Here is a 20,377-nt window from a genome sequence, read left to right on the forward strand (position 1 = left end):
GATGGAAGGGGCACTTTTTGAACACCTCTAGTAGGATGCATAAGTCATCTATCCGCCATTATTCTGTCCACCACAGCACCTACACAGCATTTCACTAAGTAATATTCACACTTGTCTTCATAATCATTCATGGGTGTGCATAGTCTTTAACCCCCTCTAGTTCTGTAATGACAGAAAATCGAACACACATTCATAGGACTTTTTCGGTTTATTTTCACATGTAGAATAATCTCCTGAATCATCCTATCTAGCCTGTTGTGGCTCCAAACTTACTGATTTATGTAGTTTACTGACTTTTAATAAGATTGGTATACACATAGCCCGAGGTGCAACTACACAATGTCAGTACTGGCTCTTGAGCAAAAAAATTTAAATGACGACTGCCTCAGGGGGACTAAGTGTCACATTACATGTCAATTTACATAGTAAACAACTTCTACAAGAAACTCAAAATTTACAGAGGAAATTACAGTTCGAACAAATGTGAATATAATCTATGGCTGGCTCTGAGCAATATGGGACTCAACTGCTGTGGTCATAAGTCCCCTAGAACTTAGAACTACTTAAACCTAACTAACCTAAGGACATCACACACATCCATGCCCGAGGCAGGATTCGAACCTGCGACCGTAGCGAATATAATCTATGATCATAATAGAACTAGTAGGTATCATATTGATGCACTTGGCGCTTTTGATGTATTTGTTGATGGTCTCAATGGCACTGTCAGTAAACACCATCCCACGGCTTTGGAGAAATAAATGTTACCTCACACTACAAGTATAAACATAAAACCACTAATCTCAAGGTTGTTGGAAAGAACGGGGTCTGAATTGACCTGTTGACAAGGGAGTCTCACAATAAGTTTGTGGAAAACAGCCCTATAAGTCACAAACAGATGGAAGCATACATACCCTTCCACAGGACCTGTCGCCAGAGAGTTATAAGATATGTAGAGACTGACATACCAGAGCTAGAGCTGAAAGAAGCTATTCAGTTTGCATTTCCTGCTACACAAGTACATGGGATGGTCAAACAAATAAATCACTCCTCAACAAACGTGTATGTCACCTTTGCATCACAGTTTCTGCCAGAGTATTTGACAATATATTGTTTGAAATGTACAGTTATGCCATACATACCATTAGTGAGATAATGCTTCTGTCTCTGATATGATCATCTCATTAACCAGTGTCAATCAGAGACTCAGCTGTAATACATGTGGAGAGAATCATGAGGCAATATAGTGTACTTGTACAAGTCAAATAACATGATGTGTACACTGTGAAGGAAATCACACTTCAAGGGATGAGTCTTACCCAATATACCTTAAACAACAGGAGATTAAATAAACATAGATACCCTCAATATTTCATTTAAGGTAGCTGAAGAACATGTAAACTGCAGTGGCAGCGAACCATAGTAGAGGTAAATTGTTTTGGGAGAAGGAATTTCCTCTTTCACATAACACAGATTCATGACAATTTTATGCCACAATAGACCAAAATCAGTAAAGCCTGAAAATATAAACTTATCGACATCATCGCATTAAAGAGCAACCATAGATGCCACACCCACATACTCCTGACTCCCAAACTTCAATCACATCTTGGCAGGAGGGGATGGGGGACAAGAACACAGTATTGATCAAACAGGTCTATTAACATAGAAACTCTTTGAACAAAAACAGTCTCGACCATGCAGTTGTATGCAATATGGTTGTCACAATATTATAAAAAAAGTAAGAAATGCATTGTGACAGAAATAGCCTATAGTTAATCCCATACTTACTTCATATATTATAAAATCCTCAATGGAATGCATGATTACACTATGGCAATAGAGAGTCATTAGTGCATGAACTCTACTCCAATGGTTACTCTATTTCTGTAGTGAGACTTATATAAAACCAACCACTGCTATCAAATTTTGGGGAAATCAAGTGATAAAATCTGATCAGAAGGATTGTAAAGATGGAGTAGCTTAATTGATTAGTTTCACACTTACTGGTCAGTTTCAATTCCATTACCTTATCTCAACTTCAATAGTAGTATGTAGTTAGCAACAACTTCCAATTTTCCATTGTATTTGCTTACTTTCACCTAACTTGTCCAAATTTTTAATAATATATATGTTCAATGCTAAAACACCAACCAAACCATTCCTAATTTGTGATGACTTCAGTGCTCATTGCATAGCATGAGAGTATCATATGAATGATGTGACAGGAGAGATCTTAGTATTTTGTATAGATGGTTACAACAGTCTGGCTCCACTGTAGTCATGTGTGTGTATGTTGTCTATTTGCGACAAATGGCTTGTTGGCTGAAAGCTAACTTTCCGACAGTCTTTATTTTGTGCCTTTCTGTGACACAGCATCGCCGTTATGTGGTGAGTAGCAGTCATTATATGATAACAACATGATTATGTATAGTCTTAGACATAAAAACTGGCCGCCGGCCGGCCGCCACAGAGACTAAGTCCGAGTCGTTCACTTAAGGTGGCCAATAAAACTGGCCGCCCCTGACAACTCTAAGTCCGGCCATCTGCACAATCTGGCAACACCGTAAGATGCGGAAGTGTTAGGAGGAAGTGTTGTCTACTTCCAATGTGTGCTCGCACTGTGTGAGCCCGTGGTCTAGCGGTAATAGTCGCGCATTCTAAACTGATAGTCGCCTGTTCGCGTCCACCTATATGTATATTTTTTTTTTTTTTTTACTACATTTCGGCCCTCGTATAAAGTTATGAGTCTGATTGAACATCGAAGATAATTCGCTTGACATTCTACCCACCAGCAATAACAAGTATTCCAGAAACAATTCCGCAGGACAGCTCGTGGCTGTGTCGCGATCATAACAGCTTACGCTCGAGCGTTTCCTCGCGCTGCAGAGGCTAGCTGGCTACCGGCCACCGGCCAGACGCCACCCGCCGCCTGAAATCCGGCACCGCCCATGTGAACGCGGCGCGACGCTGTCAGTATATGTTTTAACTGTCATTTTCGAATTTGAAGTTCTAGTTATCCTCTTGCAGTTAAGCATTGCATTTTGCATACTTGAAAATCATGAACTGCGGTTAAGCATTGTAAAATTGAGTCGCAAGTGGAAGAAGGTGTAACATCTGCAACACAACGTTTACTTTTGGTATAACAGAGGGGTGAATGCAGAGGAGGCAACTAGAAACATTTGAACTGTGTGTGGAGCGAGTGCTTTTGGGAAAAATACGACAGAAAAAGATATTCTTTTTTTAACAAAGATCGTTCTGGCATGAATGATTTTCCACATTAAGGAAGTCTCGACTACTGATACATGTGATAGATTACCATTTCACCATCATGCGACATTTGCAATCAACAGGCAAAGTTCCGAAGTCTGGCGTAGGAGTACTGTATGCTCTAATTCGAAACAACAAAAATCATGGAGTGACTATTATTGAATGTCATCTGGTCGCTCATTGAGCATTCGTATGCAGTACTGTTGTTGGTGACGTGTTATGATGCCTTTATCGTTAACTTCCTAAGAAGAAATGAAAGGCTGAGCCCCACCAAAAGACGTAAACTCGAGCAAAGAGTAGTGTGAACATAATATTTTACATCCGATAGCTCCAAAAGTGTGTTTTGGGCTACGAATTCTGCCCCACGGGGTGTGTGCAACACAGCTGGAATTTGTTGCCAACAACTAAGACACCTTTTGGTGGCAGTGTAAGGAAATCGAGCAACAAAACTACATCACCTGTGCTGCTGCATGATGACGCACTCTGTTGATTTGAGAAACAAAACTGTCCAGGAGATTGATAGTAAAGTCGTCTCTCAGGCATTTGTATTGATAGGGAAGTCCTCTCTCAAGCACATGTCCCTCTCGTCATATATTCGTAAAAATTTACCTTTCCCGCTCTTGATCGATCAACCGCCAAGGCAATCCATTTCTAGACGAAAATACTCTTAAAAATACACTGGTTTAATGATATCATTAGAACTAGTGGGTTTCTACGGGCGTAGAATTTGTAAACAACATTAGCATTGTCAGATTGTTTTAGATATCGTGAAAGAAAATTGTGCTCCTGATTAATTTCTCTTTGGCAGTTACTGATGCGTTTAGTAAACCAATGGAAAATTTAATTAAAATATTCACAATTGGCGGCCTCCCCTTGTAAGGGTTCCTGAAAGTAGCGAGACCAATTTTGCTCGAGCGTTGTCTTACGATTCCCTTATTGAGTTTGTATCTGCCTGCTTGTAGCTCTGCAACAAAAGAATTAAAAATCTGGCTTTCAGCGAGTCTCGAAAGGTGAACGAAAGCAGCTTGCACCTGGTAGCCAAGCATGTTACCTCAGAACTGGTTTTTCCCTAAAGTGGGAAGACATCCTTTTGAGGTTCAATTGTTGGCAAATGTCAGTCAGACATGTGCCGTTGGTCTAAACGTTTCGGTGTGTTGAATTTGTACCAATGATTTTTCTACAGGTTTTTTCTGTCCCAAATAGAGAGTTGAAGTCTCCCATTAGTATTTTCACGTCATCTTGGTGAATTTTGATCATAGTATTTTGAGTGTGTTCCAGAATTTTTCGACATTTTCGGTGTTTTTCTTATTTTCGATGTTGGTGGGGACATGTGCATTGATGAGTTTATATTTTTTACTGGGGCTATTAATGGGCATAGTCATAAGTCGGTTGTTGATGGGCAGGCCGCGGTGGCCGAGCGGTTCTAGGCGCTTCAGTCCAGAACCGCGCGACTGCTACGGTCGCGGGTTCGAATCCTGCTTCGGGCATGGATGTGTGTGATGTCCTTAGGTTAGTTAGGTTTAAGTTCTAGGGGACTGATGACCTCCACTGTTAAGTCCCATAGTGCTCAGAGCCATTTGAACCATTTCATTGTTGATGGGTGTGATTTCTTTGACAGAGGTGATGATAGATCTGTGTTCGAGAAATTCAATGCCAAAGATTGGTACGCCTTTCGCTACCTTTTGTTGTATTTTGCTCTTGAAGATTCAATGGTTTCCGTAATGCAAGGATTCATTGTCAGTTAGTCGTGGTTCATGAAGAGCAAGGGTGAGAATTTTTTGTCGGTCGAATTCTTATGTGAGATTATTTAGTTTTCGTGTTTTGATCAATGTGTCGATGTTTAGTTCTCAAGTGCATGTTTTCTGCTAGTAGGGAAATTTACCATAAATCTTCGATATTCTCTGCCGTGCTAACCTTGACTCCCCAGAATCAGAAAATTCGACTGCCGCCTGTCGACAGGCGGGTTGTGTACCACCTGGGGTAATGTTGACTTTGCTTGCATAGTTCATGTTTCTTTGTGTCTCATTGGTTTGGCCTGGGTGATTCCAGGACCGGACAGGACCATAGGGTGTTGAAGCCTTTGCAACCAAATATTTTCAGCTGAGCTCACTGAGCTGACAGACGGTGACCAGAGTAGCGGTGATTTTCACTCAGACGTGTCTGGATTTTGGGTTCAACGGATTGAGTAGCCGTTCAGGATTGTGTTAGTATTTGGTTCACCCCAAGTATTTGATTTCCTCGGTACCACCCATATGGGGGAGGGTTTCCCCTATCTGCCGCACTGGATTATTATTATTATTATTGTCATTATGTAATCAGCAAATCCGATATGGTGTATCTTCGAACCACTGAAATAGATGTGTATTGTTCGATTCAGTATTTCCATCACATAAATACGGGTTATAATTACGTTACATTGCTGCTAGTAGACATATTTCTCACTTTATCTTAGACAGTTGCCACCTGTTACTCCATCATAGGAATTTATGTGCGCAGCGTTGTTGCAATACAGTCGTTCAAATTGTACGATTTCTGTAGTTTCATTTCGATACCAGATCGTTCTAATCGGATTCAGTCGGTCAGCCTTAATGTGGATATTCGACTACGACCCTCGACACATGATAGGCTGGGTAGACGACATTCTTAATCGGACTGTTGAATCTAGATCACTTATCTATGACAGGGTCTGAATTCTTAAACACTGTGGAAAATAATAATCCAATGTGCTTATTACAAACACGTTATTTAAATATAAATATATGAATTAACGAGATAACAGTTTATTTACAGGAGCAGAGCCCCATCCATCATAGCAGAGCAGTGCGAGATTGGTTTCAGGGCCAAGAGAGGATAAAGCTGTTGCCGTTTGTTGCACGATCGCCGAACATCAGCCAGATAGAGAATATGTGCGTAGAAGTAACAAGGTCATTGCCATGTGGACCTACAAATGCAAGCGACCTTTGGACGAATATAGAAATCGTACGGTGGGAAGTAAACCATCACGCTACACTGTCGACAACTTAATGAAATCAATGCCCCTATGCCTGCGAGAAATCTTACGTAATGGCCGTTGGTCGGTTGGTCACTAAAAGTATAGTCCACAAAACCCATGTGGACAATTTTCTGATAATCGGTCCAGCTTTGCTTTGTCGCATCTCTTTAGCATAAAAGTCCATTTACTTTCAGTCTCCTCCTTACAATTCTTGCAATGCAAGGTAATTGAAAAATCTCAGCCACTCGACGCCAACTGAGGAATTAACTGGTGCATGTGTTGTTCAACACACAGTAGTTGTCACCCTCACTGGAATCAATGACTGTTTGTGCGTGTGTGTGTGTGTGTGTTTTCGTGTTCACGCACAATCTGAATCAATACTACTAACATTAGAGAGACAACCAACAATAAATATTGCATCAAATATGACTGTAAAGTATTTTAATGCGATGAAACTGAATTTTTACCCAACCCACGTCCTGCGTATTACGTTAAGTAAGATGTATTAACTCCATAGTATCGTTAGCAGAGACAGTGCGCCCTTGTTGTCGAGGCTCGCGACAAGCGCAGCGATTAGCAGTGCCCAATGCCGCCGCGCTTTGTTTATGCTGGCTGAGCGTGGACACTGCAGCAGACGCTTCGCCATAAACACAAGGAAATCACCTTGACTCTGACAGCAGTGAGCGGATATCACTGCCTGCGTGTTCTTATAGTAACCAACGTGAGACTCTACTCGCAGGTGCCATGGAGCAATTGCAGCGGGTATCATGTCATTAGTCATCAGAATATCAACCAGTGATGAAATGTCCACTCTATTTGAATCCCACGAAAACAGGAACCTTATCAGAAAGGAATGTGAGGTGGTATTAAAATTTATCCAACATACAAAAATTAACTACAGGGTTTTCAAGTATGCAGTAGCAGCACACAAGGAAATATTATGTCTTGGAAGCGTATATTTCATTTCCTCTTCACATATTAACGCCCTTGTTTTAGTATGAAGTGAGAAAATAAACACGAAAAACTAAAGTTCCTGAGAAATATTTAAGTCTTTATCTCTTCTCATATCACGTTTGTTTTAGTATGAAGTAAAAAAATAAATAGTTTAGGGTTCTGAAGCATAGTATGACACCAGATTCTTATCGTAGGCGCTATCGGAAACGCAAAAACAGGGAGCTCTCCATACTTTTGTCCAACAGGCTGTTTCCTTTCATGGCTTACTCTCGCTAGGAGATTCTTATTTAAGGACTTGTGGGCATCAAGTTCTTCAGCAGAATAAGCCTTATCTTATTGCGCTAAGTACGGTACGGAAAAAAATGCAACAAAGACGAGTTCCCCTGAAGCAGTGAGGCTATTTGCACATGTCTGTATTCAGCAATGACTGCCAGCTGCCACAACACTTCACAGAAACCATGCGGCAGGCAACACAACTGTGCGTGCGCTTCAGACTTCATTCAGTAAGCCGCCAGGAGATGGATGGAAACGTCAAATTAACGTCGCTTTCCGAGTCGTACTCAATCCAGAATGAGGTGTTATTAAGGTAGTTGAGCGTTTTAGCAATTACACTTTCATAATTCCAATATGAGTATCCCGACAGCCAAAAGAACCCGTTAGTGTGAAACCATCGGGAACTGCATTAATAGCAAACTGCAAGAACTTGAGGCAATACGTCGACTCTTTTCTTCGCTGGGTGACCTATTACTGTTATTTAGGATTCTCTGTGTCCTAGTCAGAGGCGCTTTCCGCTATTCTTGACAAACATCAGCAACTTGTAATCACTGCGAGTTACAACTGCGTGATGATAATGGTTTAGGTTGTCAGTAGTTGTGGTGGTGTTATGCTGTCAAACTGCTTACAGTAACGTTAATGTTGGCGCACATAATTTAGCGCTGACTACCTACTTAAGTAAAAATAGTGTTGTAGCGTCGTCGCTTCTCTTTATTTATCCTCAGCTTGAGTAATACAATTTTACCAACATACTACACCATTCGCGAGCTGCTAATGATACAGTATGACTACAGAGGTCATCGTGCGGGTATAACATTAATTCTGCAATGAATTGCTTAGCAAATATTACCCTCAGCTATGCAGCTGGAATGACTCATTACACAGGTACTCTATGTTGCATTTGGTTAAGTGACCAGTTCGCTGCAATCCTGCTTCTACTGTTCGTAAATACTACTATATACTTAAAAAATGGTTCAAATGGCTCTGAGCACTATGGGACTTAACTTCTGAGGTTATCAGTCCGCTAGAACTTAGAACTACTTGAACCTAACTAACCTAAGGACATCAGACACACCCATGCCCGAGACAGGATTCGAACCTGCGACCGTAGCGGTCACGCGGTTCCAGACTGTAGCGCCTAGAAACACTCGGCCACCCCGGCCGGCATACTTGTATGCTGACCATCCGTTGTTTGACTAAATATGAACTACAACCTGATTCGCATATATATGACATGGGTTACCGCCGGCACAAAGTAATGACTAAGGGTCGGATGCCGTTGAAGTCCCGTTACATTGATGGCAAGACAAATGTTCGCAAATCTCCTGTGCTGCCTCAAAAAGCAATTGCACCTTAAGTATCAAAGGACCGACGTCCACACTGTCACAGCGCGTTGAAATACAGCAACGATGGCAGATGAAAATTTGTGACCGACTGGGCTTCGAACCTGGACCTCCTAGTAACTAGACAGACGTGCTGATCACTGCACTATTATTAATTTTTTTTTATAGTTTGAGAAGACTTTCAGCACCAGGTAGGCGGAGGCAAAGAAGGCAGGTGTCGCAGATCCGAGGCCTCGCCGCAATGCTTCCCCCGTACCTGTCACTGAGCAGCTGCATTAATCCCATGTATTCCATGTTTGCGCCCATGTATTCCTTTAAAATGCAGAACAAAATTGAAGTAGTAATTAAGGTAAAATAAATTACAGTTGCCGCCTCCAATGGCGTGCGTTCCTTGTAGAAAATAACTATCACAGTGAAAAGGGTGACGGAAAAACACGTAACAAACGTGTCATTCAGCAATATATTTACAATTTAGGTTATTATGCACTGGATGCATATGAGGTCTGTAAGGAAGCCATATAATTTTCAACAAATAAAAGAAATTTCGGAGCCGGATGGGTTGTGCCAAATTAGAACAGTTCTGACCTTAGAACCAACGTAAAAGAATATTCCAGAAATAAAAAAAGTGAAAGAATAGTATTCTGCTTCTAATAAAAAAAACTGTCCCCCTTTTTGTAGCCCACATAAAGCAATAGATAAAAAAATTTGATACCATTCCTTATATTTGCTATTCTTCTTCAGCTCAAAATGTTCTTCTTCGACAAAAACATGTACTCTTCTAAGTTCTAAGTTTTGGTTGTTACGACGTAAAACCCAAATGATCCCAGATACCACGAATAACTGCTATTCGTAACATTTCTAGTCGGGTTGTAAAGCTTCCGTTACCGGTATATGACATTCTGCGCTTCTGTTGATTGTGCTAATTTCTTACTAGTCCAGTTCCAAATTCTGATTGTATTTTTGCATAAGAAGATGTGCGCTACAGTTTCTTCCAGCCGACATTTGTGGCAGTATGGAGATAGTCTAATTTGATTTTCGATAATCGTTCCGCTGAGGGTATGGTTTCGTTTACAACGTCGCACCATACGGCACTGACTCTAGTTGGCAGAATTTTATTGTTGATATTTTTCCTGACGTTCCTCCAGTTTGTTGTAGGTTATTATACCGGAATTGGTTTTGTGAAGGCGATGTCTGGTAATATAATAATCATAGACGGTTCCAGTGCTGGTTTGTGCTGGTAGAAGTCTTATACAGCTCCAATCGCCATAGTACTCTCGGACGTAATCTAGGCTGGCGTGCTACATTAACAGGAGCGTTCCTATCCCCAGGATCTAACGAGAGGAACAGAAGTTTCGTGATGCCTGTCTTAGTGGGATGTATTAGTTTAAAAGCACGTCTTCAATTCCAAGTCCTCCGGTTTGCCTCTGCAATGTCGCCGTGTGGAAGGATACTTTGAAGATATTTTGTTTCCACACATACCAAGAGGCTACAGCTAATAATTTACGTGCAGTGACCTGCGGTATCGTTAAGACTGCTGCGACATGATATATTTTGCTAAGTATGTATGTATTTATAAACTGAACTTTCTGCAGTCGGTCTAACGATCGCATGTCGTTGTCCTTCAACAAGGTTCCGATGACATTTAGTTTGCGCTTCCAATTGTTCGTAACCATGCGCTTGGGATTCGCCCTTAACCACAAACCGAGTTCGAGTCTCCACTCGCTCGCGGATACATAGTATTCCCGCGATGGTTCGGACGATGACGGGCGTCTAGCACTGAAAATTTTCGATTACCCGTCGAGACCCAAATAATCATACAGGATGTTTCAGGAGGAATAGTAAATATTGTAGGAGGTGGTAGTATAGACAAATTGCAGAAAAAAGCCATATAACATGTGTCCAATTTTTATTGCGTACATATAGCTGGGTTCAACGAATTTTCGTTTCGTATGTTGGTCCTTACGGCACCCTGTTGTCTACACTTCCTTGAAAATGAGCTTCCAGCGTTATTGGAAGAGTTTCATTTGGCTACAAGGATGCGTATGTTCCTTCAACATGACGGGGCTCCTGCACATTCTAGTCGTCAGGTGACACAGTATCCAAACCTAGTATTTCCTGTAAGATGGATCAGTAGATATGGGCACTTTTCTTGGCCTTCAAGGTCGCTGGGCCTTATCGCTTTGGATTTTTGCCTGCGGGGATGGTTAAATGCGAAGTCTACAAAGAAAAAGTAAACCCAAGAGCCGATTTGATCGTTCGGATTATGAATAGTGCAGTCCTCATAAAAGAACGCAAAGACGACCTCAGATGAACTACACGTGGTGTTATCAAGAGAACTCAAATGTGCATTGAAGTTGGTGGGGGAAGTTTTGAAAATCAACTCTGAACGTCCTCATTTGCCTTTGCTTTGAGTTTGTTAGGGTTACGTACCAACAGCTGTATCTCTGTACTCAATAAAAAGTGGACGCATTTATTTGGAATTTTTTATGCAATTCGTCTGTATTACCACCTGCTAAAATATCTATTGTTCCTCCTGAAACACCCTGTATATGGATATATGTGTGTTGTCTGTTCTTTCGGACATGTCCGAAAGAAAAGACACTACAAATCCGGGTTCGAACCTGGTCAGAGACTAATTTTCATCTGACGCCGTTGTTCTATTTTAATGCCCATGACAGCCTGGACATCTGTCTTTCAATCTTTAATTGTTTAACAAGGCTGTCTATTTCGATTCGTAGTGTCTGTTCTTTCGGAAATGTCCGAAAGAACAGACACACACACACACATACACACACACATTTTTATCTTAAGTGCTATTCGGAAAATGTTCGGCAATTCAGTGATAGTGCCGGACTGGAGCTGCATCAGCCTACTCATTTCACTGGATATAGTTGTAATCTTCTGAACAATTCTTGTTTAAAAAATGACAGCGACAGTGCCTCTCATTGTTTACTTTGTCGGAAACCTGCTTCTTTCTGCCCTAGCCTATACTATAGCAATGAGTGATTGCTCACATTCTTGATAACTCACTGGACGTGCTACTGCAACTGTAGCCAAAGATTCAAATCCCGCTGGATAAGTATGTTTCAAGTCAGATGGTTTTGTTCCTCCCCTTTGTCATTGAAAACGATCACAACGAAATTAAGTATAGGTATCCTATGAAACCCTTGAGTTCATATTTCGGTGCTGTGAAGATGGAAAAAGTAGTTTTTCACAATTATCAGATGACAGATGGAATTTGTCAGATTCCACTAATTATGATTGCATTATTAACTGTTAGTCCACAGGCGCTTTTCTGCCGCTAATTGTAACTGTTATTTGAATCTTAGAACTGGAAGAATAGAAACATCAAATTTTCGCCATTTGGAATGGTCGAATTCACCTTAAGTCTTCACGTTTCGAGCAAAGGCAGAATATCCGTCAGGAAAGCTGACAACAATAAACAAGGCCATGCCTGTCTTCTGGGGGATATGCCAATGACAGTGATCTCAATAACAATATTGTACAGCAAAGAGACATTGCCAACTCAACCACTGGAGAAGCTCCAAAATTGTGAATCGCGTCTGGTGAATACGCTTTCAAGGTTTCGGTCCGATGAAGACAGTAAAACACAAATAATTGTCGCAGTATTAATTTATGACATTTAGTTTGCATTCAGTACATCGATGTATTACAAATAATTGCATTCTAGCTCCAAAACCTAGTTACAGAATGTGAATAAGACTCATTGACATATAATGAGGGTCTTGCGGCCCTTGCCACCCGCAACTTTGAGACGAAGCTACAGTCACTTCTGAGGTCACTCACACAACACATCAGCTGGTATCCTTCCTGGCAGTATAGCTGATACTTGGCAACAGCGCAGAATATGTTTGGCAACTCTGTGACCGACGAGTTACATCCTTGATGGCATAAAACTATCTGCTACATTCACTTGATATTATTGTGTCATTTCAATTGAATACTGTGAGTGATTTTCTCTTGAGATGTGACATAAGGAGATCAGTTAATGCTTTTGAGTCAACGAAAGTGGTTCCACACGGGAAATACAACTACTCTCGTATCTTATGTTGCGATTTATCTGCCATAGCGGCTACTGAGCCAGTAAGTACAGCAAACGCCCGCACCTGTTTGCTAGCTCCGGTGCACGCTGCCTTTGTTCGCCTTTCAAGATTCACTGAAAACCAGATTTTTTAGTTCTTTTGTAGCAGAACTACAAGCAGACAGATACAAATTCAGTGTGGGAATCGTAAGACAACGCTCTAGCAAAATTCGCCTTGCTACTTTTAGTAAACCTTAGTGTCAAAGCAAAAACCTTACGGTACTGCCAAACTCATAATGCCACTCTTGTTTTCTGCCGACATATTTTTTGTTGTTGTGAATACGTAATTTTATCTATGAACTGCCACATTTTCACAATACTTGCGAAGCAAATCATGTGAAGTAACACTTCACCAACTTGTTGGGAAGGTGGAAAAAGCGCTACCCTTTCTGGATGCTCTCTGTATCTTCCTGTAGGTCGAGGGGGCTCTAGTAATACGATCTTCGACTAAGTGGTTAGAGATGCAGAAGCTAGTGGTGAATGAACTCATAGATGAGCTGAATGCGAGAGACTACTCTTGAAAAGAATAATCAGACGATTTATTCACAGTAAGACTCAGAAAATGTGCTAGTACTGTTAAACCTATGTGCACTGAAGATTATGGAAAAGTATTTAAAGACGAGCCCCACGAAAATTGGTGTAGTATTATTTATCGAGAAGCATGTCCAGCACACATACTGAGGAATTATGTTTCTCGATGAAACTGTAGAGAGACTTGTAGTGCATCTAGCGGTAGCCCTGGATGGAAAACTATTATGAAACCTCACATAAAGAATATGTTCCACTGCGAAAGATAATCGTGTAAGCACTAGAAGCTGCTGTAGGGTAAACTGGGGTCTAAACCCAGTACGTACTGGATATACACCTCTGCAAAAAGACCAATGATAATTTGTTCGCCTACAATAAGAACAAAGTTGAACAGAAGGTGGCTGCTAGGGAGTCTGACAAACTACAGAGACTGCCGTGCTTCCACAAACAGATGGGATTAGCAGCCCTCTTAAAATGGATATTATGCTAGACGTGCCTCCAATGCACCTGTGGCTTCAAATGGAGGCAGCGGCAGGGACATAAAGGCTAAAAATTGGAAATAACTGGATATATTTAGAATATACGGAATACCAAATCAGTATTGCTATGGCTGGGGAAATGCCGACTAAGTATACAATAGCTTATACCTGTTTCAATAAATCCTGCCATGTAATAGTTGGAAGCAGGGATCAGTGGAAGAACGAACCACAACACCGTGCAGGAGACATAATATAGTGGTTTACTGACAGGTCGAAAACAGATGAAAGTACCAGAACTGGTGTACTGCCTAGAATCTCTTTAGGGATGATGGCAACAGTACTACACGGTATCTTCTATCAGCATGTGCACGGAGGAGAATTAGAGTAGACCCTACAAAAATCGTAACATCGAAGGTCGTTGCAGAATGCCATGAAGCATTTTCTTTCGGACATGTCCGAAAGAACAGACACCACACATATATATATCCATATACAGGGTGTTTCAGGAGGAACAGTAGATATTTTAGCAGGTGGTAGTGTAGACGAATTGCATAAAAAATTCCATATAAATGCGTCACTTTTTATTGAGTAAGCCGGCCGCGGTGGTCTCGTGGTTCTAGGCGTGCAGTCTGGAACCATGCGACTGCTACGGTCGCGGTTCGAATCCTGCCTCGGGCATGGATGTGTGTGCTGTCCTTAGCTTGTTGTTGTTGTGTTTTTGGCGCGCAATTCAAACTACGTTGCAGCAACACGCTACCTAGTATTACTAGGAGCGTGTTACTGGAAAATTCACTTCCGGTGCGATTGCGTAAGCTGATAAGAGTCCACATCCGCTGCGTGCGCCAGGACTGATGCTATAAATAGCACACTGTTCTGTCTAGCGCATTCACTCGGTTTGAGTGAATAGCCACTGAGGCACTGCTTCTTACAATGATGCGTAAACGTTTAAGTAGTTCTAAGTTCTAGGGGACTAATGACCACAGCAGTTGAGTCCCAGAGTGCTCAGAGCCATTTGAACCATTTTTTTTATTGAGTACAGAGATACAGTTGTTAGTACGTAACCCTAACAAACTCAAAGCAAAGGCAAATGAGGACGTTCAAAGATGATTTTCAAAAATTCCCACACCAACTTCAATGCACATTTGAGTTCTCTTGATAACACCACGCGTAGCTCTTCTGAGGTCGTCTTTGCGTTCTTTGATGAGGGCTGCACTATTCATCATCCGAACGATCAAATCGGCTCTTGGGTTTACTTTTTCTTTGTAGACTTTGCCTTTAACCATCCCCGCAAGCAAAAATCCAAAGAGATAAGGTCCGGGGACCTTGAAGGCTAAGAAAAGTGCCCATATCTACTGATCCATCTTCCGGGAAATGTTAGGTTTGGATACTGTGCCACCTGACGACTAGAATGTGCAGGAGCCCCGTCATGCTGGAGGAACATACGCATCCTTGTAGCCAAATGAAACCCTTCCAATAACGCTGGAAGCTCATTTTCTAGGAAGTGTAGACAACTGGGTCCTGTAAGGACCAACATACGAAACGAAAATGCGTTGAACCCAGCTACATATACGCAATAAAAATTGGACACGTGCTAAATGGTATTTTTTCTGCAATTTGTCTATACTACCTTCTCCTACAAGATTATCTATTCCTCCTGAAACATCCTATATAATTACTCAGGTCTCGACGGGTCATCAAAAGTTTTCTGTGCTAACCACCCGTCATCGTCCGAAACCTCGTGGGAATACAGTGTGGCCTCGAGAGAGTGGAATAATGGACCGGGGGAATTTGCGTCTGACGAGGAGCGCGTGTAGATAGGTGCTGCAGTGAGGTTGGCTGCTGTGTCCCGACAGTGTCCACCGTCGGGGGTTCGAGTCCTCCCTCTGGCATGGGTGTGTGTGTTGTCCAGAGAGTAAGATAGTTTAAGTTAGATTAAGTAGTGAGTAAGCTTAGGGACCGATGAATTAAAGCAGCTTGGTCTCATAAGTTCTTACCACAAATTTGCAAAACTGTAAATCCAAAATACTGCATCTCGGTTCTTACAATATTGCATTAGGTGCGCCCTGGTTAGATGTAACTGAAGAGAGACTCCAACTCGGATTGTGGTTAAGGGCGATTCCCAAGCGCATGGCCGCGAACAATTGGGAGCGCAAACTAAATGTCATCGGAACCTTGTTGAAGGACAACGACATGCGATCGTTAGACCGACTGCAGAAAGTTCAGTTTATAAATACATACATACTTAGCAAAATGTATCATGTCGCAGCTGTCTTACCGATACCGCAGGTCACTGCACATAAAATATTAGCTGTAGCCTCTTGGTATGTGTGGAAACAAAATATCTTCAAAGTATCCTTCCACACGGAGACATTGCAGAGGCAAACCGGAGGACTTGGAATTGAAGACGTGCTTTTAAACTAATACATCCCACTAAGACAGGCATCACGAAACTTCTGTTCCTCTCGTTAGATCCTGGGGATAGGAACGCTCCTGTTAATGTAGCACGCCAGCCTAGATTACGTCCGAGAGTACTATGGCGATTGGAGCTGTATAAGACTTCCACCAGCACAAACCAGCACTGGAACCGTCTATGATTATTATATTACCAGACATCGTCTTCACAAAACCAATTCCGGTATAATAACCTACAACAAACTGGAGGAAGGTCAGGAAAAATATCAACAATAAAATTCTGCCAACTAGAGTCAGTGCGGTATGGTGCGACGTTGTAAACGAAACCATACCCACAGCGGAACGATTATGGAAAATCAAATTGAGACCATCTCCATACGGCGACAAATGACGGCTTGTAGAAACTGTAGCGCACATATTCTCATGTGAAAATAGAATCAGAATTTGGAATTGGACTGAGAAGAAATTAGCACAGAACAGCAAAAAGTCAGATACCGATAACTGAAGCTTTACAATCCGACTGGAAATGTTGCCCGTCCGCAAAGAATAACAGTTATTCGTGACATCTGGGATCGTTTGGGTTTTATGTCGTAACAAGCAAAACTAAGAAGAGTACATGCTTTATATTGCAGAAGAACATTTTAAGCTGAAGAAGAATAATAAATATAAGGAATGCTATCAATTTTTTTATCTATTGCTTTATGTGAGCTACAAATAGGGGGACAGTTGTTTTATTAGAAGCAGAATACTATTCTTTCACTTTTTTATTCCCGGACTATTCTTTTACGTTGGTCCTAAAATTAGAACTGTTCTAATTTGGCAAAACCCCTCCAGCTCCGAAACGTTTTTCATTTGTTGATAAATATATGTCTTCATTACAGACCTCATATGCATCCAGTGCATAATAACCTAAATTGTGAATATATTTCAGAATGAATGTTTGTCATGTATTTTTCCGTCACCTTTTTCACTGTGATAGTTATGTTCTATAAGGAACGCACGCCATTGGAGGCGGCAACTGTAATTTATTTTACCTTAATTACTACTTCAATTTTGTTCTGCATTTTAAAGGAATACATGGGCGCAAACATGGAATACATGGGATTAATGCAGCTGCTCAGTGACAGGTACGGGGGAAGCATTGCGGCGAGGCCTCGGATCTGCGACACCTGCCTTCTTTGCCTCCGCCTACCTGGTGCTGAAAGTCTTCTCAAACTATAAAAAAAAAAATTAATAATAGTGCATTGATCAGCACGTCTGTCTAGTTACTAGGAGGTCCAGGTTCGAAGCCCAGTCGGTCACAAATTTTCATCTGCCATCGTTGCTGTATTTCAACGCGCTGTGACAGTGTGGACGTCGGTCCTTCGATAGTTAAGATGCAATTGCTTTTTGAGGCAGCACAGGAGATTTGCGAACATTTGTCTTGCCATCAATGTAACGGGACTTCAACGGCATCCGACCCTTAGTCATTACTTTGTGCCGGCGGTAACCCATGTCATATATATGGGAATCAGCTTGTAGTTCATATTTAGTCAAACAACGGATGGTCAGCATACAAGAATGCCGGCCGGGGTGGCCGAGTGTTTCTAGGCGCTACAGTCTGGAACCGCGTGACCGCTACGGTCGCAGGTTCGAATCCTGTCTCGGGCATGGGTGTGTCTGATGTCCTTAGGTTAGTTACGTTTAAGTAGTTCTAAGTTCTAGCGGACTGATAACCTCAGAAGTTAAGTCCCATAGTGCTCAGAGCCACTTGAACCATTTTTAAGTATATAGTAGTATTTACGAACAGTAAAAGCAGGATTGCAGCGAACTGGTCACTTACCCAAATGCAACATCGAGTACCTGTGTAATGAGTCATTCCAGCTGCATAGCTGAGGGTAATATTTGCTAAGCAATTCATTGCAGAATTAATGTAATACCCGCACGATGACCTCTGTAGTCATACTGTATCATTAGCAGCTCGCGAATGGTGTAGTATGTTGGTAAAATTGTATTACTCAAGCTGAGGATAAATAAAGAGAAGCGACGACGCTACAACACTATTTTTACTTAAGTAGGTAGTCAGCGCTAAATTATGTTGCCCACCATTAACGTTGCTGTAAGCAGTTTGACAGCATAACACCACCACAACTACTGGCAACCTGAACCATTATCATCACGCAGTTGTAACTCGCAGTGATTACAAGTTGCTGATGTTTGTCAAGAATAGCGGAAAGCGCCTCTGACTAGGACACAGAGAATCCTAAATAACAGTAATAGGTCACAGAGCGAAGAAAAGAGTCGACGTATTGCCTCAAGTTCTTGCAGTTTGCTATTAATGCAGTTCCCGATGGTTTCACACTAACGGGTTCTTTTGGCTGTCGGGATACTCATATTGGAATTATGAAAGTGTAATTATTAGAACGCTCAACTACCTTAATAACACCTCATTCTGGATTGAGTACGACTCGGAAAGCGACGTTAATTTGACGTTTCCATCCATCTCCTGGCGGCTTACTGAATGAAGTCTGAAGCGCACGCACAGTTGTGTTGCCTGCCGCATGGTTTCTGTGAAGTGTTGTGGCAGTTGGCAGTCATTGCTGAATACAGACATGTGCAAATATTCTCCCTGCTTCAGGGGAACTCGTCTTTGTTGCATTTTTTTCCGTACCGTAATTAGCGCAATAAGATAAGGCTTATTCTGCTGAAGAACTTGATGCCCACAAGTCCTTAAATAAGAATCTCCTAGCGAGAGTAAGCCATGAAAGGAAATAGCCTGTTGGACAAAAGGATGGACAGCTCCCTGTTTTTGCGTTTCCGATAGCGCCTACGATAAGAATCTGGTGTCATACTATGCTTCAGAACCCTAAACTATTTATTTTTTAGTAGAAATCCTTGGGTAACAGAAGAAATATTGAATTTAATTGATGAAAGGAGAAAATATAAAAATGCAGTAAGTGAAACAGGCAAAAAGGAATACAAACGTCTCAAAAATGAGATCGACAGGAAGTGCAAAATGGCTAAGCAGGGATGGCTAGAGGACAAATGTAAGGATGTAGAGGCCTATCTCACTAGGGGTAAGATAGATACCGCCTACAGGAAAATTAAAGAGACCTTTGGAGATAAGAGAACGACTTGTATGAATATCAAGAGCTCAGACGGAAACCCAGTTCTAAGCAAAGAAGGGAAAGCAGAAAGGTGGAAGGAGTATATAGAGGGTCTATACAAGGGCGATGTACTTGAGGACAATATTATGGAAATGGAAGAGGATGTAGATGAAGATGAAATGGGAGATACGATACTGCGTGAAGAGTTTGACAGAGCACTGAAAGACCTGAGTCGAAACAAGGCCCCCGGAGTAGACAATATTCCATTGGAACTACTGACGGCCGTGGGAGAGCCAGTCCTGACAAAACTCTACCATCTGGTGAGCAAGATGTATGAAACAGGCGAAATACCCTCAGACTTCAAGAAGAATATAATAATTCCAATCCCAAAGAAAGCAGGTGTTGACAGATGTGAAAATTACCGAACTATCAGCTTAATAAGTCACAGCTGCAAAATACTAACACGAATTCTTTACAGACGAATGGAAAAACTAGTAGAAGCCAACCTCGGGGAAGATCAGTTTGGATTCCGTAGAAATGTTGGAACACGTGAGGCAATACTGACCTTACGACTTATCTTAGAAGAAAGATTAAGGAAAGGCAAACCTACGTTTCTAGCATTTGTAGACTTAGAGAAAGCTTTTGACAATGTTGACTGGAATACTCTCTTTCAAATTCTAAAGGTGGCAGGGGTAAAATACAGGGAGCGAAAGGCTATTTACAATTTGTACAGAAACCAAATGGCAGTTATAAGAGTCGAGGGACATGAAAGGGAAGCAGTGGTTGGGAAGGGAGTAAGACAGGGTTGTAGCCTCTCCCCGATGTTGTTCAATCTGTATATTGAGCAAGCAGTAAAGGAAACAAAAGAAAAATTCGGAGTAGGTATTAAAATTCATGGAGAAGAAATAAAAACTTTGAGGTTCGCCGATGACATTGTA

This window comes from Schistocerca serialis, chromosome 11, assembly GCF_023864345.2.
Source record: "Schistocerca serialis cubense isolate TAMUIC-IGC-003099 chromosome 11, iqSchSeri2.2, whole genome shotgun sequence".
NCBI lineage: Eukaryota > Metazoa > Arthropoda > Insecta > Orthoptera > Acrididae > Schistocerca > Schistocerca serialis.